At 43.8% G+C, this 12,711-nt stretch overlaps 1 pseudogene; it reads left to right on the plus strand.

Annotated features, from left to right (window-relative positions):
- LOC115071282 overlaps positions 1 to 12,711 on the plus strand; it is a 36,275-nt pseudogene that overhangs the window by 803 nt on the left and 22,761 nt on the right.

Below are 12,711 nucleotides of genomic sequence, written 5' to 3' on the forward strand. Positions count from 1 at the left end.
AGGGGAGGGGGGAGGGAAGGGAAGGGAAGGGAAGGGAAGGGAAGGGAAGGGAAGGGAAAGACAAGAAAAAAATTTAAAAGTTTCACAGGCAACAACTCTGACCTGCTTCCTGATGAATCCTCAGGACCTAGCTTACTACTAGTCCCAGCATATTGCCAGAATTATTTAATGAGTAACTTAGATCAATGAAAAAATTAGCCAATCATTGAATAGAACAGTAGACTTGGTTCAAAAATGTCTAGATAACAATTTTCTTCTTCACTATTCACTCCAGAATCTGTTTGCTCGCTCACTAATTTACTGTCAGGGAAAGGATTGAAAATTCATGTTTCACAAATGGCTACTATGTGTCAGGTGTTTCAACCTTCTATCTTACATAAACCACAATAATTTCATTGGATAATATATATGTATGTATTGTGTACACACATATATAAATATTACATATATACTTGTATATATACATCTGTATATAAATACACATACACATATAGGCACAACATATGTGCTGAGAGAGGTTAAGTAGCTTGCCCCCAGTGTCACACAATAACCAGAGAAGTGGGAATTCGACACAGGTCTGCCTGACTCTAAACAGGTAAGCACCACTCTGCCCTGCTACCTCCTGGGAGATTCTCAGTATGATTCAGTTTCAGTAGTGTATAGACTCCTGAGAGAAGACCGTGACTCTCCAGATCCACTGTCACTGGATTTTACTATGACAAAACTATGGACTGTTTAGAGGAATTATTCACAGTGAGAGCTTATTTCTAATGCATAACACTAAGTGGTAGTTTTTAAATAAGAGGTCATTTAATCCCATGAAGTTTCTGAAGGAGAGCTGCCTGGAAAGTTCCTGTGTTTACCACTGGTATACTAGTTTTCTTCAGGCTGTGAGCAGTCTGAAAGTAGTGATCCTATTTGCCCTGCTCACTGTCATAAGCCTAGTAGCAAGAACAGTGTGTGGGCCAAGAGTTATATACCTGTAATCCCACCACTCAGGAACTGGAGGCAGGAAGATCAGGAGTTTAAGGCTATCCTCTGCTACAGAGAAACTTCCAGACAAGACTAAGGTACATGAGATCCTGTCTCAAAATAACCAGACAGATGGCTAGGGATGTAGCTCACAGTTGGTAGACTGTTTACTTAGCATGCATGAAGCCCTGGTTTCAATATCTAGCCTACATAAACCAGGTGTGATGGTATAGACCACTGATCCCAGCACTCAGGAAGTGGAGGCAGGAGAATCAGAAGTTCAAGATCATCCAATCATTCTTGGCTACATGGCAAGTCCAGAGCCATCTTAGACTACTTGAAACCCTAGCTAAAAATAAAATAAAATAAAATAAAATAAAATAAAAACACACAGAGAAAACACACACACACACAGTACTCAATGCTTAATGGGTGAAAGTGATGGCAAGGGGGCCCCGTTGAGTAGGAGTCTGCGCTGACAGGCAAGCTAGGATGTCAGGCCAACTAGGGTGATGTGTGTGGAACCCCAGGGCCTTGATAAATCAAAACCATGATCTGGAGGAACAGCTAGAGAAAATGAATTCAGACATGGAGAATTATTCTCTCCCACTCAGCTAGAGCTCACATTCCTCCCACTCGAAAGGCCCTGAATCAGATGGAAAGCAGCGTTTCCTCCAAACCCACACCCTTTGTGGCATTTGGTGGCTTCTTCAGGGTACAGCAAGCTTTGACTTGATCGACCTTGAAGACTGAGCCTTTAGAAGTTCAAGACTGTGAACCAAGGAATTTTCAGAAGTGAAGGTGAACAGAGAATCTTCCCTTTATTCAGAACATAGCCTATCCAGATGCAAAGCTTGAAATCCCCTTACATTTGTCACTGGAACAAGTGACCCATTGTCACCCAGGTCATTAGTAGCAGTGTCAAGACTGAAACTCAGGTATTCTGACATCCTTTAATCTACCCGGAGAAAGGTATATGGTAGAGGGAGGGCCAACACAGCACGCAGAACGAAACAGGTGGCACCGAGTCACCATCCTCATGAATAGATGGTCACTGGGATTCTGAAAGAAGTAAAACATGATCTGGGAAGGAACACAGATGCTCATGTTCTCTGGACCCTGAGGGAATCCTTAAAGCTCGGGCCAAAGAAGACAGAGAAAGATGGGTTTTGAACACTATCTGAACAGATTCATAAGTGGTTCTCTTGAAGGGAGGTGGGACTACAGGTGTGAGAGGCTGGGATGTGGCTCCATGGTAGAGTGCTTGCCTAACATGGGCAAGACCCATTATGGGAGGGGTACAGATTTGGAGTGAAGAGTATGTGTTTGGGTACTGGGCCAACCACTCACTAGTTCTATGAGCTCTAGCAAGTTACTCAAACTCTCTGAGTCTCAGGTTCATCATCTATAAAATGTGGAGAGCACCTCCCTCATGGGGTTATTGCCATCATCAAATAAAATCATACATGCAGAACCCCTAGCAGAATTCTCCCACAGAGTGTGGGTTTCATAAATCTTATATTGGCATCCTCACACCTCCATCAGTCTGAGAAACAGGAAGAATGGGTTCCCTTATATGAAAAATCCCAGGAGGCAGCAGGCATAGAAGAACAGTATTTCATTCGCCATGATTGTGGTGTAGAGCCAAGTGAGACTTTTAAAATGTTATGTCTTCAACAACAAACTCGTCTTTCTGTCCTAAGGGAAGCCTGATTGCCCCAGGAGGGGGAGAGAAGCCTCAAGCAGCATGGGAAGACCTCTGTGGAACTCACCCCATTCCTCCCAGCTGATTAGACTACAGTTGAGGTCTGAGCAAGAGTTCTCAACTAGCACTGGTCCAACTACATATTTTTTATTTAGAATGTGAGCTCTAAAATATCAGAAGAGCAAGGCATTTAGCAATAGTAAATGAAAGATCTTGAAGCAGAAGGAAACCAGGGCGACCATCATTAACAAGGTGTCATTGTGAGGGTCAGAAACGATGAGGTCCAGAAAATGTAGAGGACAGACTAAGAAAATCCATCAGTAGGAAAATAAAAAGAGCAAACCATGGAGACACAGTCAGTCAGAAGTGATGGAACCCTACAGTCAAGATTCCCCACTCGTGAGACCAGCCTCCCCAGACCACTCAGACTTCCATCTGACCTTAGAGTTCCACCTCTTGTCTCTCTGTAGCCCACATTCTCCTTGAGCTCTTGATCTTCCAGGCCAGCTCAATGGCTTTTCCTCAGTCCCCACGCACATGTAATCTTATGACATATTCTAGATGAATCTGAGCTTTTACATGCAAACAAGCCTGGTTAAGTCAATGTCTGCTGCATTTATCTGGATTTCCTGAGATCAGCTCAGTTTTGTGAGTTTTCTCTAGTTCTTGAATGGGACTCATTAAAACTCCAAAGAGATATGGTTTAACTTTTTATCTCCTGTGATGTTGCTCTACATACAGTCACAAATAGGAATGGCCAGATTGTGATTTAAGATGACATATGGGAAGCTGGAGAGATGGTTCAATGGTTAAGAGCACTGGTTGCTCTTGCAGAGGGCCTGGGTTCAATTTCCAGCTCACACATGGCCGCTAACAACTGTCTGTAACTCCAGTTCCAGGGAAATTTGATGCCCTCTTCTGACCTCCAAAGTCATTGCTCAACATGGGTGCACTTGCATACATGCAGGCAATACACATAAAATAAAATAATAAAGATAAAATGCTTTTAAAAGATGATATACGGTCATCACAATGATGTTTCAGTCATTGTGTGGGCTCTCTGGAGTAAAAAGGTAGAAAAGGACAGACAGAGAGCTAGATAGTCTCCTTCCCTCCACCCAAAAAGGCTTTCAATTGAGATTATTCAGCAAAACAGTACCAAAAAGTCTTGGAGAAGAACGAATGTCAGTTCCAAGAGGGGAGACAGAACCTGTGTCTTATTGGTTATATATCACCAGTACCTGCCAGGAGGCATAGGACCCAAACAGCTCTCCAAAAATAATAACCGTCCAGGTATGCGACACATCCGTAATCCCAGTCCATGGGCAGCTAGGAAGGAGGATCCTGAGTTTGGAGACAGTTTGGGCTACATAATGATGCTCTTTTTAATAACAACACAACTGAAAGGAGAAAAAGAAGAAGGGAGGGAGGGAGGGAAATGGGAAGCCATGAAAATGTGCCTCTCAGATCTCCTATTACCAAGTGACTGACAGTTCCAGCTGCCTAGTTCTTAATGCTCACTGAGGGTGCACTGAGACCCACATCGAGTAAGCCGGGCAGGGATACTAAGGCACACAGTTCCGTTGAAGTGTGCCATTCCACTAAGGTAGACTTTGGCCCAAGGACTTCCTATGGATGAGACCAAAGCATTTCAGAATCGCAATGTAGTCTGAGACTCTACTTATCAGCCTTCCTCTCTATTAACTGGTGTCAAACCTGCATCTATAACCCTCTCAGTCTTTCTCCTTTTTGTTTCATGGGCATTTCTCACAAACCTGTCTTCATATCCACATTTTGGAGAACTTAGCCTCTATAAGGAGGGAAGACTAAAGAGGGGAGGAGAGCCTGCTTCCAAGTTCTTGGGCTTGGAGTTAAGAAGAAGTTTCTTCAGGTCTGTCCTGGCATTGTGGCTATACCCAGAATGACCTGCTTCACACACACACACACACACACACACACACACACACACACACACACATATCCTGATGGGTGTTCTCCCCTCCTCTGGCTTGTTCTATAGACCACATCTTCTGGGCTGTGTCACCAGCTGGCTTCAGGAAGGGCTTAGGAAATAGAAGGCACATCTATTCAGAAGACTGAAGGTCAAGGGGAGATTGTCAGCAGGTGCTTCTTCCCTACATCAGTACCGTGTGTCTCCCAAAAACTGTTCTCTCATGACTAGAGCTCCCACAAATGGCTCTCCGTCTGCTGCCTCAACTGAGACTTTAGTAGCCATCTGGTAGAAAACCAGGTTGATGATCAAAGTACTGAGAATAAATGACTGTTGAATGCTCATCCATAAATGGGACATCTTTATCACTGCCTCCAAGACTCAAGGAATATCATGGAAGAAGGAGCAAAGAAGGATGCAAGCGAAGGCAGGGAGGGTAACAGCATGGACTGACTACTGGACATGACATGGCTATTGCACTGTGGAACTCACAGCTGCTCTGATCACCTGCACAGGATCTGTACAAGATTGGTCGCTTCAACACCCTGTCACAGAAGGGGGAAGGGCTCATTGGGCCCCATCCTTCCTGAGGATTTGTCTGCAGTTAATGGTTGATGGGAGATAGGGAGACATTTTCTTCAAAGGTTTAGGCACTGGTAAGGTGCCCATGCTCCTGTAAACAAACCTTAATGAAACACACAAGAAAATGGCATGACCGTAGAAGGAGGGAGCTGGTCAGGAAGAAGAAATGAGCTAGTGGGAGTGGGGGTGGAGCAAAAGAGGGTAACGGTAATATGGAGAGGATGAACACAACTGAGAAGCATTATAATTATGTAACTGTATGAAAATGTCGTAATGAAACCCATTACTATGTATAATTAATACATGCTAATAAAATGTTTTCAAAGAGCAAGATAAGCTTATTAGATTGATTGTGTCAATGGCCTCCCTTTAGTGACCTCTACCCTTCACAGTCCCCTACCACTCTGACTCTGACCTTACTATGGGATTTAATTTGACAATGAGACAGAAATGTTGGCCATAGGAAAGCAGAAGACCTAAAGGAAAAAGCAAACAAAACTTTCAAATGTTTCTTCTTCTGCCATGAGATGGTAGGAGCTTCGCAACATGATCGGGACAGTCTACTGGAGAACTGTAAGGGGTCCAGTTTCCCAGCAGAGGTTTCCTGTGCACAACTCCAGCTGAAACCAGCAGAGCCAGAACTTCACCCGACTGCGGGACACAGCAATGCCAGCGGAGTGCCAGCTGGCAAAACCTCGACCCATGAGTAATAATAAAGATTTATTGTTGAAGTCACTGGGCTCTTATTATTATAGCCATAGGCAACTGATAGGATGCATTAATTTCCATCTCAGAGAAGAAGTAAAAGTCTGCCCAGCCAGGCTGGCTCTGTGGTGAGGAGGAAGAAACCTGGGGAAGGAAGGGCAGGCAAGGACTCCTGAATCAGGAGATTAGGGGACCAGCACCACTCCTCAGGAACGGCCCACGATCCAAAGACCTGGTGTTATCTGAATTTCCTTGGCCTAAACCAGGGTGTCAGGGGCCTGAGAAAGTGGCCCCAGGGGAAGGAGACATGATGCAACTTCTAAATTGTTGGACAGGGATATAGTGAAGGCCAAATTTCAATAATCTTGTTCTGAGAATTCCAGCAATGCAAGAGTAAATTCTGGGTGACTGATACGGAGAGATGAAGTGGGCACTTCCTAGTCCATTAGCAGAGGGTCTCAGACCTTCCCAAATGCCCAGCAACCTGGGACTGAGGCTCTCCAGACAGAATGGATCCAGAGAAAGGGTTATGACTCGGACCCAGCACAGGACATGAAAAAGACAGAAATGGCCACAGTCCAGTAAGACTGAAAGGACCTGGGGTTTTGCAGAAGATGGTGACACATACTTCTAACCCCAGCACTTAGAGGATGGAGGAAGGATGATCAAGAGTTCAAGACCATCCTCAGCTACATAGCAAGTAGGAGGCCTGCCTGGGGTATATGAAACCTTGTCTCAAAAAATAAAAATAAACAAACAAAAAGCTCTGGGTTTTTCTGGTGATGCCTTCTCTCCTAGAGATGGAAATCATAATCTAAAACACTGGAAAGCACATGCCAAGATAAACACAGAACCAGAAAGGAAATCCCCACTAAAGTCAAGAGAGAGTACATAGGCATCTGGCTGTAAGGTGAGCCACAAATTCAGATTCTCTTACTTCATGACAAACAGCCTCAAAATGTAGTGTCTTAAACAGTACCATGACATTGCATTTCATGCACACATGGGTCAGAATTTGGGCAGCCCAGCTGGCTGGTTATTCTGTTCCTAAGCACAACTGGATGATTATTCTGTTCCATGTAGGGTCAACAGAGGCCATTCTGGTACGGGTGCAGTCAGCTTCACTCCTACACTGGACACCTGTGCCGAGACTGCTAAAAGGCTAGGCTCAGTGCTGTGTGTGTAGATAATCAGACTTCTCATTGGGTAGCTCAGAGATCCCAGAAAGGTGTCCCAACAAGCCTATGCCAAAGTTTCTTGGCTCTGTATGATACTGCCTTTGAAATCCCAGAACATCTTTGCCACCACCAACCTCTGTGACACAGTCATCTAAATCAGCTTGGATTCAAAGGATGGCCAATAGGACTCCAGTGCTTAATGAAAGGGGGTACAAAGAATGTGAAATCACCTTACTGTGACACAAATAGACCCCAAAGTGGTACATCACTCTCCCCCCCCACCCACTAACTTTGAATGATAGAAATTAGAAAGCTGATCTGATTTGAACTGATTGTTTCTTTCTCGTATATTTCAAGTTGAAATGCAAGTGTTCTCGTTTGTCTCTCCCTTGCTGTGACAAAAACACTACCAACTTGGAGAGGAAAGGGATTATTCAGTTTACATCTCCTGGGTCACAGTTCATCAGGGAGCCTAAGGTAGGAACTCAGAGACAGGAAACTGGAGGCAGGAGCTGGAGCACAGGCCATGGAGGAACACTGCTTACTGGCTTGCTCCCCTAGCCCCTGCTCAGCCTGATTTCTTATGCAACACAAGCCCACCTGCCCAGGGGTGGCACCACCCACAGTGGGCTGGGCCCTCCCATATCACTCAACAATCAAGAAGATGCCCCAACAGACATGGCCACAGGCCAGTCCTATGGAAGCAATTCACCAATTGAGGATCCTTCAACCCAGGTATGTCAAGTTGACACTACAGCTATCCAGACTGCAAGCATAAAATATTTATCAAAACAAGTCTATGGAGTACTTGGAATTTTTTTATCCGTGATCACAGTAAGAAGTATAAAAAGGGAATCCTCTGTTAGGCCAGGTCTTTCTCTCTCTACATCGTCAGACTTTCCTGTATAGTCCTGTACAATACATAAAGATAACAGCTTTATAGTAACATAGAAGCTTAGTGGTCACAAACGCACAAAAATAACATGGAAATTCAATTAGTAAATTAATTTTTATAACTTCCTGAGTTTAACTAAATTCGCCTTCATGAAAAGAACAAGAATCCTTGCACATCAAGTATGGACGGATAAAGATACTGATGATGCAGACACAAAAAGAAAATAGAAAATAACGGCCTACTCTTCTGGTATACGCTCCCCATAGGCCACAACATGGGAAGAAAACTGTCCAAAAATTCAAATCATTAAGAAAATGATTTGAAAGTCGGGTGTGGTAGCATACACTTGTAATCCTAGCACTTAGGAGGTGGAGACAGGAAGATCAGGAGCTCAAGATTATCCTCGGCTACATATCGAGTTCAAGGCCAGCCCTGAGCTACAAGAAACTGATTCAATGACTCAATGAGGAGGAAGACAGGAAGGAGGAGGAAGAGGAAAAGGAGGAGGAAGAAGAAGAGGAAGAGAGGGCAGTCATTTGAAAACCAGATGGGTATAAGTCTACCTTCAGGTGCAATCAACCTTATCCTAAAAGTCTATTCACTGTGTGTTTAAGCTCATCCAGGTACTGAGACATTTAAAATACCATTTCACTTTTCTCTCATCCTTTAACATTGTTTTGGTTTTGGATATATTTATTTTTTATTTTAAAATGTTTTATTTATTATTGTTTTTATTTTATGTATATGCGTGCATTGCCTGCATGTAGATAAGTGCACCCATGTCGTACAATGGCCGCGGGGGTCAGAAGAGGCTGTCAGATCCCCTGGAACTGGAGTTACAGACAGTTGTTAGCTGTCACGTGGGTGCTGAGATTTGAACCCAGGTCTTCTGCAAGAACAACCAGTGTTCTTAACCGCTGAGCCATCTCTCCAGCCCGTGCTTTTCACAATTTAATAATTGCACAATATATTCCATAGCAGTTTTTACTCAGATATGTAATTTACAAATAATACATACATATTACAGTGCCTCATCATAATTGTTTTACCAATAAGAGACATGATTAAAATATATTTTTATTTGTTTTATTGAATTTTTGTGTATTTAATACAGAACATTTCAAACAATCTTAATCATCTTTATATTCCCATCCCCACCAGCACCCTCCCATAGCCCCCCCACTGGAGCCCATATACGCTGTCTTCCCTGTCAAGGCCCCTGTGTCAAAGCAGTGTCCCCAGATGTCCCCCAGTGCAAGTCCATCCATTGAGGCCTAGTCAGCCTATCTAGAGTCTCTTGTTTTAGGAAGATCAGCTCTTCCTCACCTAGCAGTAATCAGTTGCCAATATTTCTTCAGATAAGATTGGGGTCTGCCATTCATTTTCCCAGTTCTATGCTGGGTTTTTGTCTGCCCGAGTTTGCATGGGACTTGTGTATGCTGACTCCATTGCTTTTTAAAACCACTATTGACAAAAGCTGACAGACATCAAAACCATGTAGCAGGAAGGAGGAGCAGAGACGGCAATTCATGACAGCCTGGAGGGACCATCTCCTGATAGCAATATTTGACTGTCCACAGCTCCTGGTGGGTCATCATTCAAGGCCCCCAGTGCCTCACTACACGGTCACATGTTACCGTGATTCTGTGCTGGTCGCCTGTGCAGTAGTTACTTTTCTCATTGTTGTGATCAAATGCCTGACCAGAAGCAACTGGATGGAGGAAGAGTTTATATCCGCTCTTGGTTTGAGAGGGAAATGTCTGTGATGGCAAAGACAGCATATTAGAGTTCACATCAGTGGAAGCTTGTGGCTGAGATTCCTTCCAACTCAACCAAAAAGCGAAGAGGAGGATGCAGGTGCTCTGACGATTTCCTTCTTTTTCTCTTTTAATTCAGCCCAGGACCCCAATCAATGGATGGTGTGACCCACGTTCAGGGTGGGTCTTCATCTTTGGAAATACCTCACAGGCATACCTAAAGGTGGTACCCCCTTAATGCCTTCAGTGTTTCTTAATCCAGTTGTGACACACCTTACTGATCCCCTTCAGCCCCAGCCCATAGCAGGAGCCCCAGCCAGGGATTGGCTGCTGTTCATCTCTGCACCATCAGCATCTTTTACCAGGTCCTTTCCAGCAAAGATACTCTGCCCTTTACCCAGCTTTCGAATGGCTTCTGGGGTCACCTAATTCAGGGGGTTCTCATTAACACTGCCTAGAGGATTCCTTAGAAATGCAAATTTCCTAAACTAAGGTAAAAATTGTAAAAGCTAAATAAACATCCCAAGTCAAGCCTGACCACAGAAAGTGTGTCCCAAAAAAGGTTGGAAAGAATAGCTAAATTCGGGGCTGGAGAGATGGCTCAGCGGTTAAGAGCACTGACTGCTCTTGCAAAGAACCCAGGTTTGATTCCCAGCACCCACATGGCAGCTACAAACTGTCCTTAACTCCAGTTCCAGGGGAATTGGAAGCCCTTTCTGACCTCCGCAGCATTACATGACACAAGTGCACTCACATACATGCAGACAATACACTCACACACATAAAATAAAAATAATAAATAAAATATTTTTAAAAAAAAAGAATAGCTAAATTGATGTACCTTCCCAGCGGGCTGGCTGGCAAAAATACCAGGAACATGGAAATAATTCAGAGCTTTTGTTCATGATCCCAGTTCTAAGAATTTATGAATTTATCCCAAGGAGGCCCCTGCTCAAGAGAGAAAACTGATACAAGCAGGTAAAGGAGATTCCTCAAACATTTGAGTTTTCCTTCACCAACCTCACCGACACCCATAGCAGTATATGTGATTCTTAAACACTTCCACCTGGTGAGCCGCTGCCAGGCAAGCTGGTTGTGGGAGACATGAATCTTTTGACCTCTCAAAGTGACCTAGTTCAACAGCAGTCGTTGAAGTGCAGTGCTTCCATTCAATAGAATAGTAAATGGCCACTAAAAACATGTGTTTGTCAGAATGTAAAGACTAATGCAAATATCAGCAAGTGACAAGAGCAAACTATATCAGAGTGCATATAGTAAGACCATATTTTTATAAAGTTACGTCATGTAGCTTTATTATATATGACCTATGCAAACATAGCCTTTCATAAATGCCTAGAATATGAAAACGCCATTAGTAGAAGTCTCTGGGAGATAGTATTTTGAATGATTTGGACTGTGTGCTCCCCACACCCAAGTTAAATCAAAATCACCACTAAGCATGTTAAATATATAATAAAGTTAGTTTTAAAAATCAATCTATATTATTTGTACTTTGTATGTATCTGGGGAGGTAGATGTATGCATGTGTACATGTGTGTACAGGTGTGTTCACCCGTGCAAAGGCCAGAAGTTGACATCAGGATATCTTCTTCAATCACTTCTCCACCTTGTATCTGAGACAGGTCTCTCACTGAACCTAGGGCTGAGAGCTCACCACTTTACCTTAATTGACTGGCCAGTGAGCCCTTAGATATGCCTGCCTCCTCCACCTGGTTACAGGGGTTACATAACCACACTCATGTTTTATGTGGGTGCTGGGGATCCAAACCTAGGCCCTCATGCTTGCTGTGTCATCTCCCCAACTTGCTGACTTCTATTGTTACCAAAGCACATGGCTCTCCCATTCATCCCCCATGACCCCTGGCTATGGCTACCTAGATTTTTGTCATACACCCACTTCAGAACACATAACAATGTGTTTGGGAAAGGTAATGCTCTTCCTGGATGCTTATTTGTCTTGTCTCTTTAATCTGTTGGAGATTTTTCATTTAAAGAGGGACTAAATCCCCTTTTCAGTCACTTTGTACAACTTAGCAAGCACCCCATCAGCTCCTCTTGGGTAGTCCATGGGATACTAACTCATTTGTTTGCCTTGAAGAGCTGTCCAGCATCCATCTACACCTCACTTCAAGGACCCTTGCCCCTCAGGACCCAGCTAAGGTTCTTCCTCCTCTCACAGAAGTCCCTGATCTTCCAGTACTCCTGGGTGAGCTAGTTTCTTCCGTGTTCCCAGGGTACCAGTTACATCCTAGAATCTTATTCTAATCCTAGCCCTTAATACTATTCATCTTTTGTTTGAGACATGGTCTCTCATCTACCTAGACTGTCACCCACTAGACTAGACTAGGTGGACAATGAACTCCAGGGATCTGTCTGTCTCTGCCTCTCACCTCCAATCACTGGAATTACAATCACATGCCACTACACCCAGCTTTTTACATGAGTTCTGGGGATCCAAACTCAGGTCTTCATGCTTGCAAGGCAACTATTTTACTGGCTGAGCTAGCCCTCTATTTGTTAATTTTTCAAACTCAATCCAGAACTCTTTGAGGGCAGGGATTTCATTGCACTTATTGCCTTAGCCCACACCTGGCACAGACTGGGCCTTTAACATGGGTGTGCATGCTGGGTAAATGAATGGGAGAGAGTAGCCGAGGAGCACCGAATGCTTTGTCCATGGTTTTCATATGCTGACTTCCATAGCCCCTTCCCAAGGCCTCTCTTCTCCCCCCTCATAAATGTACTTTTGATCATTTGTCCAAGGCTCAGCCACAAGCCAGAACGGCAAGTCCTTTCTGTCTGCATTGTCCATATCCTCAGATTCAACCAGCAGAACATAGAAAATACTCAGGAAAAAAAAATGCATCTATTCTGAACATGCACAGACTTTTCCCCTTTGTCCTTATTCACTAAACAATACAGTACAGCAGATATATATATATATA

Source organism: Nannospalax galili, unplaced genomic scaffold, assembly GCF_000622305.1.
Source record: "Nannospalax galili isolate Female #2095 unplaced genomic scaffold, S.galili_v1.0 scaffold95, whole genome shotgun sequence".
Classification (NCBI taxonomy): Eukaryota; Metazoa; Chordata; class Mammalia; order Rodentia; family Spalacidae; genus Nannospalax; species Nannospalax galili.